The sequence below is a fragment of the Anguilla anguilla genome, chromosome 5, assembly GCF_013347855.1.
Source record: "Anguilla anguilla isolate fAngAng1 chromosome 5, fAngAng1.pri, whole genome shotgun sequence".
In the NCBI taxonomy this organism is placed as follows: Eukaryota; Metazoa; Chordata; class Actinopteri; order Anguilliformes; family Anguillidae; genus Anguilla; species Anguilla anguilla.
Genome location: NC_049205.1, coordinates 7053912 through 7068587, shown reverse-complemented (window position 1 = coordinate 7068587; position 14676 = coordinate 7053912). Strand labels below are relative to the sequence as shown.

Here is a 14676-nt window from a genome sequence, read left to right as displayed (position 1 = left end):
TCTTTTATTAAACAATTTTGAGCATTCCCTGTCATGGCAACCGGTTAACCCTTCGAAGGCAGATGTGAGAGGAGGGGACGGGATGAATGCATTATTTAAATATCTCCACTCAGCCTGTGAGTGCAATGCTGGTGTCGCTGTGAATATAAAATCAGATCCGGGTGCTGTGCTGAGGACCCGAGACAAGGCCAAGCTGGAGTGGTTTCACACACAACACAGGCTACACCACTGGAGCCGTCTCACACATAACACAGGCTACACCACTGGAGCCGTCTCACAACACAGGCTACATCACATAACACAGGCTACACCACTGGAGCCGTCTCACACACAACACAGGCTACATCACATAACACAGGCTACATCACTGGAGCCGTCTCACACACAACACAGGCTACACCACTGGAGCCGTCTCACAACACAGGCTACATCACATAACACAGGCTACATCACTGGAGCCGTCTCACACACAACACAGGCTACATCACATAACACAGGCTACATCACTGGAGCCGTCTCACACACAACACAGGCTACATCACTGGAGCCGTCTCACACACAACACAGGCTACATCACATAACACAGGCTACACCACTGGAGCCGTCTCACACACAACACAGGCTACATCACATAACACAGGCTACATCACTGGAGCCGTCTCACACACAACACAGGCTACACCACTGGAGCCGTCTCACAACACAGGCTACATCACATAACACAGGCTACATCACTGGAGCCGTCTCACACACAACACAGGCTACACCACTGGAGCCGTCTCACAACACAGGCTACATCACATAACACAGGCTACATCACTGGAGCCGTCTCACACACAACACAGGCTACATCACTTACGTTCTGTAATTCCATGAATGACTGTGCCATGCATGTTGTATGAAGCCCATGTGAAAAAAACAGACGTGAGAAACTCTAAACCTGTGCCCGCTGGACCATAGCATCCGCCAGCTCTGAAGGAAGGCAACAGGACCTTTCTTTTTTCTAGCTATTGAGTAGAAGTTATTGGCTTTTATTGTTTATCTGCTTTTGATTCTGTGAATTGTGTATTTTTGCAGTCCTATTGCTTTTTCTATTTTACTTGCTTCTTTCAGTTGAAGGTTATGTTTAACTGAAAGAGTGCATTAACGTAGCAGAGACAGTTTCCCAGAAGTTTACAATGCTAACACTTCACACAACAAGCCGAAGCGTTGGTACAAGGCCAATATCCTTTAACTCCACGCAACAGAACCAAACGGCCAAACAAACCGGTGACAGCGCTTTCGTCTGATCGAAAAAGCGAAGTAGAAGCTGAACGCAATAACAAACAATTCAAATTCAAATGCAGGCTTCTGATCGCCTTCCCGCTCTTTTCCTGTCTCTTGACTGGTTGCATTCATGGTCAGGTACCTCCCACAGTAGGGTAGGCTCAAGAGCTACGCTGGTGTGTGGTCACTCTCTGCCTGAAACAAAGCCAGGTCCGGTGCATGTTCAGCATAACACATTCTCTCCAAGCTGTAACTTCTTTCTTGAATCCATGAAAACAGACTCTGTTGTATGTCAATAGTTCAGTACTATACCCCCCCCCTTCCCCCCCCACCCCCAAACACACACACATACATACACACACAAACATGAAGCCTTGACCTAATATCCTGACAATCCAGAATAATTTACTCCAAAAAGGCTCCACATGATTTAAAAAAAAATAAATCCTCAAGTTTCACATTTATTATCAAATACTATACCTGTGCTATTTAATGCCCGCACTGGTGAACCAGCGTTTTCACCTTGAGAGAGCATTCTGACATCACTGCCAGTGAGAGTTACATAACACAAAACAGGGTCACACAGGACGTCTTAAGTCCTCATCCGTCATGCAGAGATGGCTCACCATGACAATCAGGCCTCAGAAATGTACATTCAAACACACACACACACACACACACACGCACATATATATATGTGTGTGTGTGTCTGTGTGTGTGTGTGTGTGTGTGCTCTTTTAGGTACTTCCTAGCAAACTGTAACCTCACCATCCCGTTTTTGCAACTAACTACTGATTGTATCATCTGTAGCATTCTGTTCGTGAAGTCTTCTGGTGGAAAGTACTTACTGACACACACACACAGTACCTATCTCCCGAAGAGTGTTTTCTGATCTGTCGGACAAGGGTTTTTCTACTTATGATGAGAATTCTTCAGCCATCAACCACAGAGGTCTTCCTTGGCCTACCAGGCCCTTTTGCGATTACTGTGCTCACCAGTGCTCTCTTTCATCTTAACAATGTTCCAAACGGTTGATTTTGGTAGGGCTAAGGGTTGCCCTATTTCTCTGACTGTTTCTTTTCCTTTTTCCATTTTTTTTTATTTCTCAGCTCCATAATGGATGCCTTTACTTTCTTTGGAAAAAAAATATGTCTTTGTCCCAAACAGTGGGGAGCTCACTGCCTATCCAAAGATCAGTATTTCCACATGCTTATTAGTAAAAATAATAATAAATAAATAAATAAACAATGGGCTCCAATGTGCTTTGGAATCTATCATTCTCCATTATTTGCTGGCAAGTTATTTTTAAATACAGGGGAAGATCAGCATACGCCACAGTAATGGCGCCCGTGAGTGATGTGCTGCACGCATAATGGAAACCCGTGGAAATAAACTCAGCGCCATCCGTCAAACCTGACAGGCAGTGTTTAAGTGAAGGAAAACAGCCCATCCCTCAAAAGTCATCTTTGGGCTTCTTCCGTCACCAAGCGCGGTGGCTTGCCTGCGTCAGCCACAAATCCCACAGAGCATTAGCACGTAACCACCACAGAGAGGGGCAGTCTTTACAAAGAAAATAAAAATAAAAATATAAATGCTAATAAAATAAAATAAAAATAAAGAACATAAATAAGGTGCTGTTCTTCTAAAGCAGATGCCTGCAATGTGACTGCCACTATGATCCAACTGGACTGTTGTTGGGAGGAGCTTCCTCTAGTGAGAGCAGGGATTGGTGGATTACAGGATAACGGGGCGGGGTTTGTCCTCGGGTCAGAGCAGGGATTGGTGGATTACAGGGTAACGGGGCGGGGTTTGTCCTCGGGTGAGAGCAGGGATTGGTGGATTGCAGGCTAACGGGGTAACCTTTGACTTTGAGCCCTGTGGGCAGGCTATGGTCCTGTGAGTTATGGGTTTGGGACAGTTTGGCAGATAGCATGACGCAATTCAAAAGCTAATTCAAAAACTGCTCTTTTATCCTGCCGTTATACTACCAGTACACAGTAGGTTTGCTTCCGTCTGGAGTAGTACCCGATTTATCCTGATCAAACATCATAAAGCCCCTTCTGTTTGTTTAATACAAAAACCAACTGGCAAAAAAATAACAAAATTGTTTAATTTATTTATTCAAGTTTGACATGATAAACAGTTTCATGGAAACATAATAAATAAATAAAAACAGGGTTGTACTGATGGGACTTTTACTTTTAAGGTGCAGTATGGGATCCAAAATCCCAGGAGAAACACTGTATGACAGCATCACGAGAGAACTACATGGCTATATATAGGCTAGAGCATGCCAGCCCCACCCAGCAGAATCGCTGCATGACAATAAACAGTCAGACCCACCCAGCAAAGACACTGTATTACAAGAACAGTCAGATCTACCCAGCAGCAACACTGTATGACAATAACAGTCAGTTCTACCCAACAGAATCACTGCATGACAATAACATAAAGTACTCTAGCCTACAGTACATATTGAAGGTATGAATGTGTTTATAGTGGACTGTTATCAGTCTTGGCCTAGACATATCATTATCGATATGTAAACATGCAATTTTTTCTGAATGGAAAATAAAATTATCTGTGATTTTTTATTTTTTTATTTTTTATTTACTCCTTCACAGTTGTTATAGTAAGAATATTCCTCAGAATAGCCAGTGGCCATTTCAAAGTGGTTCATTTTCAGCAATGTAAACACAGGCCATCAGTGGAACAGTAAACGTGGAAGCGATCACGCCATATAACATTTATTCGACCAATCAAATTCATCACAGCCTTGCAAAATCAATAGCCGCCCCCCCCCCAGTGGAATTCTCTCCTAACGTTTCGCGATAAAAACGTTCGCCGTTCGTCGTGTTTTTATTTTTTTCCGTGGCTGTATTAAATCCATCGGGCGATCAATGAGCTGTCGGCAGCCTTTCTGAAATGGATTGCTTTTTTGTGTGTGTCGCTGGGCGGGCTACGCAGGCGAGGACTGAAGGAGCGCAGGGTGACGCCGATTGGCCGTGACATCTGAGTGCTCCCGATTGATCTGAAGAGCAGCCGTCTTAATTTGTGTACCACAGAAGGAGTGGGGAAGTGTGGGGGGCGAACTGGTGCTGGCTCAATATTTCCGTTGGTACCCCCCTCCCTCCCCATCTCCCTCACAGTGTGAGGTAAGGAAAGTGATAATGTACTATGTACTCGCTAATGGAAGTGTGGGGGGGGGGGGGGGGGGGGGGGGGTGAAGGGGGCGAAGGAAAGAGAGGTGAGAAATAATGACACACTCGCTTCACACTCGCCATGGGAAACAAAAAATGCAATGAAGTGGAGAGAGAGCGAGAAAAAGAGAGAGAGAGCGAGAAAGAGAGAGAGAGAGAGAGAGACAGAGGGGGGAAGGAGAGAAATGGAGAGAGAGGGAACAAGAGCAGGAGCGAGCGTGTGTGAGAAAGTGAAAAAAAGAAATGACTCCATTTTGCAGGGGCAGTAAAACGTGATGTTGATTATTCAGCAGGTTTGTGTTGTGCTATCTGTCTCATCATCTACATCATCATATATCAGGATTATTATTATTATTATTATTATTATTATTATTATTATTATGCAGTAGTAGAGTAGTAGCAGTAATAGTAGTAGTGGACTCACATATGGTAGTGTTCCTAGTAGTAGCAGTATTTGTGTTGGTAGTAGCAGTATTTGTGGTGGTAGTAGCAGTATTTGTGGTGGTAGTAGCAGATTTAGCACTGTTGTATTATTTTTATTTTCTTAGCACAGCAGTGTTGATTGGGGCAGAGACTGCAGTGCTCATGTCGCTGTGGAACTTGTGACTGAAACTGTAGAAGCCAGAAAGAGACTCCACTCTTCAAAGGAAACAGAAGGAATGTGTCACTGCAGGTTCTCTCTCAGAAGTACCATCTGCCCTGATGCAGGAAGACTGCAGGAAAAAATCACATTTACCCTTCAATGTCTGCTAGCTGCCTGTCTGTCTGTCTGTCTGTCTGCCTGTCTATTCATCTGTCTGTCTGCCTGCCTGTCTATCCATCTGTCTGCCTGCCTGCCTGCTTGTATGTTTGCCTGTCCATCTGTCTGTCAGCCTGCCTGCCTGCTTGTCTGTCTGTCCGTCTCTCTGTCGCTTAGCACGCCCATGAGGATGTGACCCACGGGCATGGCTGAGCGCACAATATGACATCACAGACATGTTTGTACATACATATTGTGACATCACTGAATTCTGAATGCACACTGTACATTCTGATATCACAGGTTGCTTGTAGAATGCAGCCTGGCATCGGTCCACGGACGAGGGGAACAGAAGACCGCCTTTTTCTCTCTCCGTCTCCGTCTTCCACGGGGCGCACACTCGCTTCTCAGCGAGCCCCGCTTCAAGGGGGAAAAAAAAAAGCGCGTCGCAGAACTCAAACGCTCCGGCGTGAGGACGGCCGGGCGTCTGTTCCGCGCGTCCGCAGGAGATCCCGCGCTACGGGCCCGAGGACCGCGCGGCGGCGCCTCTCAGCGCCCGCTCCAAAAAAACCCGCTTTGAAGCGCGGCTCGCCTGCCTTTGTGCAGGACGCGAGCGCGCCAAAGCAACAACAGCACCCTCTCCGCGGCGTGCAGCTCTGCCAGTAAAAAAAGATCCAACTCTCGCAGAAGCGGGGCCACTTGTAGCGCGTGCGAGCGGGGACCATTACATAAACGCGGCTCGAGCGACTGCGTTCCAAACAATGGGCGACTTTACATAACGGGGAGGCAGAGAAGCCGCGCGCGTTCGGAGAGCCTAGCCGGCGCACCAGCCGCCCGGCCCGAAGCTCCGACAGCTCGACTGCGCTCGACGTGGCTGGATGGAGGGTTTGATGAAATGGGTTTCAAAATGGCTCTGACAGGGGAACCCGGGGGGGGGGGGGGGATGGGGAAGGAATCGGACCGTCGGAGGGGGGGGGGCGAGTTTCAGCGGACGACTGTGTCTTTCTTGAAAAAAAAACGAAGAGCCAGAGATGTGGTACTACAAACGGAATGCAAGATTATGATGTAAAAGAGATTAGGTTTCTTGCATGTTTTGCTGAACTCAGTTTAAATTGTCATCAGCGATGGTAACAGTACCTGGACTGATGGTTCTTTTAGATTCTGGATATTAGTTTAACTGTTTGCTTGAGGAGGGTAATGTTACATAAAGAAAAACAAAACAATAGCTTTTATGTGAGCCAATCAGTGCCCATCCCCATTCCCCACTAATGCTCTTCTGGCTGAATGAAAACAAACCCTTGCGGCAATGCTCCAACATACAGTATAAAGCCTTCCCAGAAGAGTGGAGGTTATTATCGCAGGGAAGGGTGGGCCGACTCCATATTTTGGATGAGATGTTGAATGTTAGGTGTCCACACACATTTGGCCACGTGATGTATGTGAGAAAAATATCTCCGCCAACATAAAAACTCAGCCACAGTGAGTTAAAGCTTTAAAATTGTGATCTAGACACCGTACACAGCACCATGCCTTTCCCTATCATTTTTTAAACCAGCAAGTATTATATAAATGAATATAATGTGTCTGAATGATGATAAATAATTCCCCGTTGGCCATATCCATTTAATAATCATTCCATACCAATTTAATAAATGTCTACAGAGGCTAAAAGTCTTTGAGAAAGTGTTTCCGGATTCAGAACATCAACTCAATATATATTTAATGCCAGGAGTGATCAATCCCAAACCAGAAGGGCTAGTGTGGCAAGGCAGCAAATCCATCCCTGGTCATCCAAAATGACCTTTAATCTAAATCCACCGCATATCAGCCTGTGCTGCCCATTACTCACTGTTAAAGGACGGTCTGAATGCAGAATCCTCTCTGCCTTATCTGAGTCATTTTTAGCACGTACACACGAACGTGCAGGCACACGCACGCGCACACATACACATGCACGCACACATACACACATGCAGGCACACACACACGCACACACACACATGCAGGCACACACACGCACACACACAGATACACACACATGCAGGCACACACCCACGCACACACACACATGCACGCACACACATACACATGCAGGCACACACACACGCACACATACACACATGCAGGCACACACACACACGCACACACACAGATACACACACATGCAGGCACACACCCCCGCACACACACACACACACACATGCAGGCACCCACCCACGCACACACTCCCACACACACTCCCGGTGGTCATACTGCACTCGAGCCCTTCTCACACTCACTGTGGTGGCAGTACCCAGTAGCACCTCCTTGGCCTCCCCCTCACCATGAGGACTCTACCTGGCCCCCGTAGATTACCTGTGTCCTGCTGTTACACAGCTCTACACCTGAGAGACCCTGTGCACAGTCTGCTCTACAGGGGTTTGCCGGTGTCCTTACACAGACAGAATGCCATTTTTCCGTGCTTTTTGTCTCTCCCTCGCAAAGTGATGCAAGAAGAATTTTAAATCAGACCCCCAAATTGTCCTGCCACCCACCATGTCATTTAGGGATTCTACACCCTTCTTGCACCTGAGGGGACAGGCTCCAGTTTTTTTTAAAGAAAGACCAGAACTCTCACTCCAGCTTTTTAAAGAAAGACCAGAAGTTAATTCCCTCCCTCAGTTTCCCTGCATTTTCTGGACGGTCAAAAATGAGGATTAATGCTTCAGTTTAATTCATTATTTCACTATTTCTATTCATAAATGTACCATTTAGTCATTATTGAAGGATTTTTTCCACGGAGTTCTCGTGCCACTGCGCTATTAATAAACAACGGATACTTTTAGCGCACTGGCAAGGCCTGTTTTAATTGCTCATTGTTTGGGGAGGGCTTTAAGCATTTTAATTAGCCGGCCAGCTTGAAGCCTTACCTTTTCTTGCTTTTAATTACTGCCCGCATGCCCTCGTTGTGACAAAGGGGGCGCTCACGTGGTGTGCGCGGCGCTAAGCAGCGACGCTAGCTCAATTAGCCGCGTGCTCCACGGTGCCGCTAATATTCCGTGATTAAAAACAGAGAGGAGAGCGCGAGGAGAGAAAACAAGCAGCGGAAAAGGCGGCTCGGGTTCGAGTGCGAGGCTGGCAAACCGCCTTCCGCGGCCCATTATCGTCATCGGAGGTCACGTTCCCAAAATGGCTGCGTCCACCGAGAAGGTGGGCTGAGTGTCCAGGCGCAAAATGGCCGCCATGCGTCGTGTTGGGGTTTTGCCTTCCCTGTAAATCACTTTGAGACATGAACGATGCTATATTCAACACGAACATGAATTATTGCTGTTGTTATTATTATCACTTCACGTATTATAGGCCGAGTTCATCACGTCCAGGTCACTTTTATTTCTGGAGAACATTTAAAAGCCATTTCTGTTGACAAATGTGCTGACACTGAAATAATACCCACGTAAAATACCATAGACATTTAATGGTGAAGGAAAACAAATGTGTATGACAGCTTTTAAAATGAGAAACGTTGGGGACAGACTGGATGGACATGAGGAGTATATTCCACGTTCCTGGGAAACAGCTATCATAGACAGGCAATCACTGTTCAATCTAACTCCCGACCGTGGGACGACCGAGAGCGTATGGTCAGACGGCCCGAGGGGTTTAATTGAGACGAAGGAGATCAACAATGCAAGATGGCGACAACCCATTTGACGCATTAAAGACAAGGAGTAAAAACCTTAAAATCAGCTCTGGGAGCCAATGAAGCAGGACCAGCACAGGGGAAGCGTGGGCCCTCTTTCGAGCTCCGGTCCACAGCATCGTAGCCACGTGCCAGGCTAACCGCAGACGTGAATGAGATGATTGGCTAATCCCCTATTAAAGTGAGTTGTAGTCGAGACGATGCCATGATACCATGATTTCAGCTTTGCTCTCATTAAGACGGAGAGAATGTTTTAGCCTGGAGGAGACTGGAGGCAGTAGCCACTCACTCATTATTCAAACCGACTTCTGGTCATTATTTTTTATCTTATTATCCTCGTGCTCATGTGCCTGGTTTTTTTTCAGTAACTATTCCTTGTGAATTAAAGGTGGAATTAGTATGAGTCAAAGTCCTGAGAATCTGCTTCAGAATTCTCTCATTTGCGTCATGTATGCCTGGTGACGGCATCGATACGCAGCGTTCAAAGAATCATTGTGCCATTGTAATACGTGTAACGCGTGGCAACCCTTTCTGAAAAGAAATCTTAAAATATCACATAGCTTGCAGGAAGAAACCTGGCTAGGGGGTAAATCCTGTCCCCACTATCGCGTAATATGAAACAATATGGCTCTCCATTGCCGGACTCTGTTTCCATCCGTCTTCATTAAAGAGGACAATCCTTAGCTGGTGCAGCACAGAGCACTGTCCAAATGAAAAGAAATTAAGATGGCAGATGTCATTTTAATTGTTTAATTATGCCTTTCCATTAGCGCGAATGAAAGCTGAGCTCGGTCCCGTCTGAATGTCCCAGCCAGGGTATTACTGGAAACTCATTTTCTACACGGCCTGTCCAGGGATCGTATGAGCGTGTGTGTGTGTGTGTGTGTGTGTGTTCAGCCGGAGTGGGACACCCCGTCAGCAACACGCGGTTGTGCCTGGACAGAACCTGGGTCTAATACGTATCTGTTCTGGATTCAAATACTTTTCTACGCGTCACTGATCTTGTCTGGTGCATTGGGACCAATGAAATACTCTCAAAAAAGTGCAAACCCCACCTTCTGGCCATATCGGCAGGCTCAATTACACCAGGCAAGATCAACAGAGTGCAGAAAAGTATTTGAATCCAAAACAAATACGTATCTGACCCAGGTCTGTTCCTGGACCTTCCCTTGGAACTCTGGCGGTGTGTTTCCCACGCCTGATTCCCTCAAACCCACAGGACTGCCCCTGCGAGCGTCATCAGCTACATTAATGAGCCCAGCTGTTCTCCAAGCACCGGGTTCGACTGCCCACCCGTCTGCCACCTTGACACAGGTGAGGCCTGCAGATGACCAGGCGATGATGCGAAAACCCACGCCAACCATCAGGAAGTTCTGATGCGTTCCCCCCCCCCCGGGTCCTTCGCCCCTCAGCCCGACGGTCAGCGCCATTCGCAACCCGCCGCTCCGGAGCGCTACGATGATGTGTCAGACATCTTGTCCCAGACGCCGTTCTCAGCTCGAGGGGGGGGGGGGGGGGGTGGTCGCTACGACTCGTGCCCCCCCCACACCCCCCCCCCCCACCTCCGGCTGAGAAATGGCAGCTTTAACGCCTCGCAGAGAGAGAGAGAGAGAGAGAGAGGAAGTGGGCGACGGTCGGAGGAAGCCCGATTTGCGAAAGAGAAACAGCGAGGGGGGTTCGTCAAAAGGCGCGCGGTCATTCTGTCTGCTGTCACACGCTGTCACGGTAACCACTTAGCCGCCTGCCTCCATTGACTCCCTGCTGCTGCTCAAATGCACCTCGGGAAGAAGAAAAAAAAAAAAAGTGTGCTCCCGTGTATGGCGGTGTTAACCAATCATCATCCACTTCATCACCCTTCATCCCCGGAAGATCGGCAGGGCCGCTGCGCTCCCACTTCTCAACACCTCTCCTCGCCGCGCTCCGTCTCTTCTTTCCCTCCGCTTCTGTTGCTAAGCACCGCCCCTGGCTTTCGCTCTGGCGTCGCGACGTTCGCTGTTTATCTGTCCGTCCCTCTCTTCTGTTCCCCCGCGTTCCCCTGTCTGTCCGTCCCTCTCTTCTGTTCCCCCGTGTTCCCCTGCCTGTCTGTCCGTCCCTCTCTCCTGTTCCACCGTGTTCTCCTGCCTGTCTGTCCGTACCTCTCTCCTGTTCCCCCGTGTTCCCCTGCCTGTCTGTCCATCCGTCCCTCTCTCCTGTTCCCCCGTGTTCTCCTGCCTGTCTGTCCGTCCCTCTCTCCTGTTCCACCGTGTTCTCCTGCCTGTCTGTCCGTCCCTCTCTCCTGTTCCCCCGTGTTCCCCTGCCTGTCTGTCCATCCGTCCCTCTCTCCTGTTCCCCCGTGTTCTCCTGTCTGTCCATCCGTCCCTCTCTCCTGTTCCCCCGTGTTCCCCTGCCTGTCTGTCCGTCCCTCTCTTCTGTTCCCCCGTGTTCCCCTGCCTGTCTGTCCGTCCCTCTCTCCTGTTCCACCGTGTTCTCCTGCCTGTCTGTCCGTCCCTCTCTCCTGTTCCCCGGTGTTCTCCTGCCTGTCTGTCCATCCGTCCCTCTCTTCTGTTCCGCCGTGTTCCCCTGCCTGTCTGTCCGTCCCTCTCTCCTGTTCCCCCGTGTTCTCCTGCCTGTCTGTCCGTCCCTCTCTCCAGTTCCACCGTGTTCTCCTGCCTGTCTGTCCGTCCCTCTCTCCTGTTCCCCCGTGTTCCCCTGCCTGTCTGTCCGTCCCTCTCCTCTGTTCCGCCGTGTTCCCCTGCCTGTCTGTCCGTCCCTCTCTCCTGTTCCACCGTGTTCTCCTGCCTGTCTGTCCGTCCCTCTCTCCTGTTCCCCCGTGTTCTCCTGCCTGTCTGTCCATCCGTCCCTCTCTTCTGTTCCGCCGTGTTCTCCTGCCTGTCTGTCCGTCCCTCTCCTCTGTTCCGCCGTGTTCCCCTGCCTGTCTGTCCGTCCCTCTCTCCTGTTCCCCCGTGTTCCCCTGCCTGTCTGTCCGTCCCTCTCTTCTGTCCCCCCGTGCTCCCCTGCCTGTCTGTCCGTCCCTCTCCTCTGTTCCGCCGTGTTCCCCTGCCTGTCTGTCCGTCCCTCTCCTCTGTTCCGCCGTGTTCCCCTGCCTGTCTGTCCGTCCCTCTCCTCTGTTCCGCCGTGTTCCCCTGCCTGTCTGTCCGTCCCTCTCTCCTGTTCCCCCGTGTTCTCCTGCCTGTCTGTCCATCCGTCCCTCTCTCCTGTTCCCCCGTGTTCTCCTGCCTGTCTGTCCGTCCCTCTCCTCTGTTCCCCCCTGTTCTCCTGCCTGTCTGTCTCTCCTGTTGCCCTCGTCCTGCGCCTCCCCCCTCTCTCTCTCTCTCTCCCTCTCCTGTTTCCATCTATCCATCCATTCCTCTCACATGACCCTATGTCCGTCTCTCCTTATAGCTTAAGCTGTTTAGATGGTGTGACTGCTACAACCTGCCCCCAGCAATTAACCCTTTCCCCACCCAAAAACATAAAAAAACATCCTTGCATTTCTCTAAACCAAAACCTTAGGTTTTTCTTTCTTTTAGTTCAGCAGTTTTAAATGAAGTTTTAAAATCTAGGTGGCTAAACTAACCATTCATAACGAGTAATAATGACACAAGGTCAAACGCTCAGCGTTCAGCTCTGCGGACTCTCTGCACACAAATGGATGAGATGTAGGCGAATTAATTTCAGACTGCAGGTTTCGCTCTGTTTTAGCCACGTGAATAAGCACCCAAAAAAAAACAAAAATTAAACCACGGGAACCGCGTCGGCCTCTTTCCTCAGTGCATTTATCACTCCCCCCGCCCCCCCGGGGAGGCCCCCGTTAAACGGGCCACTCCACACCGGTTTCCACGCAATTAAGGCACAGCTGAAAAAGGGGGGGTCGATGGGAGTGTTCCGTACCTGGTGGCGTGCAGCAGCGGAAAAAAAACAGACGTCCTGGAAACGGCGGAGCTCGGTGTGTTGGGGAGAGGCGCGGCCGCTTTTAAAAATCCGTCTTCAGAACCGCTCCGGGTCCGAATCTCCGCATCGGGCCGTCTGAAAAGAAAGGGGAGGCGACAAGGCCGGACCTTAGTTACGGGTCGTTTAGGGATCATTAGCCGGGCTAACGGGCTAACAGCACCCCTCAGAGGACAGGCTCTCTGAGCATGCCCAGGGTGGGCGGGAGGGGGAGGGGGAGTATGGATGCCTCACTGGCTCGCTTGACTCTAACTGGTTCATCGATGGTTCATTAAACCATAAAGCCTCAGTGCAGCGCTGAACTGTTGAAGTGAATGAGCTAAGCCCGTGGCAGATTCCACTCTAACCCTTTACCAAGCCTGAGCTAAGCCCACCCACAACACAACAGGACAGGGTACAAGAAAAACAGGCTACTATACATTTGTAGGTAATTTTCCTCGTTTTAGGTGAGGATTACAATCCTTGAAGAAGTCCTAGTTGGTTGCATTCAAAATACATGGGATATTTTTGGAGGGACTTTCTGAATAAAGGTGTATCCACTGGGGAAACCCAGCTGTACAGTAAATATACAAAGTCTGTGGATGCATTCTGGGCAAGAAAGAAACTATAGGATCCACAGCTCTATTGATATGGCTTACAGGAAGCTGTCCCACAGGTGATTGGATTATTGAAATTAGAACAATACAGTTCGAGTTGCACACATCCAACAAATGGAACCCCAAAAAAACACTCATCCATAAATATTGTAAATATTCAATTAACATTTTTTTTAACTTAACTTTGACTTACGAATATATGCGAGTGTTATCCTTTTTCTTCACTCATGTTCATGAATTTTAGTGAATGAACTTCCTGATTCTAATGGTTCTAAAACCACTGGCCATTTAACTATCAAAGCTAAGGACAAACGTTGATTGAATCCCAGCCACTGTTGATGGATTATGGAAAAAAACATACATATTTTATAATGTTAATCCAGAAAAATATTACCTTCCTTTCATAGACTTAGTTTTAAAGAAAAATGGGGCTGATATCAATTCCAGTTAACACACAGGCAGACCTGGACTTTCGGTAATGCATTTATGATTGAAAGCCTGACCTATTTACCAAACTTTAAAAGAGAAAGGAGGGAGTTTATAAGGGGGGCAGGCACTGTCTGGGAAAGTAACTCCTGGAAAGGAGTTTGATACATCAAATAATCTTTTACAGAAATATCAATTTCAATCAATATTTACAAGCGGAATTAACTTCCCTTTGCCTTCGCACTCCCGTAGTAAATTCTGATGAAAGGGAGCCACTGTTCCACTGCATCCCCGTTACTTATCCTCCTTTGATCTTCCCCTTGTGTGCAGAGGGCTCTGGGTAATCCGCGCTTTGTTGTTTCGGTGACTGGGTTTACCGCGCGGAGAGACAGACGCCGAGACTCCGCCCCGCAAGATGGTGGCGGGGCGGGCGGGGCTGGCGGGCGGGGGTTACAGTGCTGCAAACCAGCAATGCAGCTTTGATGAAGGTCATTAGGGCAAGATACCCTGCGACAGGTCATCCCGGGCACGCTACCCCACAATGGGTCAACCCGGACACGCTACCCCACATTGGGTCATCCTGGGCACGCTACCCCACTATGGGTCATCCCGGGCACGCTACCCCACAATGGGTCATCCCGGGCACGCTACCTCACAATGGGTCATCCCAGGCACGCTACCTCACAATGGGTCATCCCAGGCACGCTACCTCACAATGGGTCATCCCGGGCACGCTACCTCACAATGGGTCATCCCAGGCACGCTACCTCACAATGGGTCATCCCAGGCACGCTACCTCACAATGGGTCATCCCGGGCAAAAAAGTTTCACGTCCGTCAGCAT

General features: G+C 48.9%; 1 protein-coding gene across 2 annotated transcripts in view; it reads right to left on the bottom strand.

The window, feature by feature from the left end:
* Positions 1 to 14676, bottom strand: part of lingo2b (leucine rich repeat and Ig domain containing 2b) — a 265280-nt gene that overhangs the window by 154727 nt on the left and 95877 nt on the right. For both annotated transcript variants that reach the window (XM_035420060.1, XM_035420061.1), the window contains exon 2: positions 12755 to 12889. The gene's annotated coding sequence lies outside the window, so the exon portion shown is untranslated. The remainder of the gene's footprint in view (positions 1 to 12754; positions 12890 to 14676) is intronic.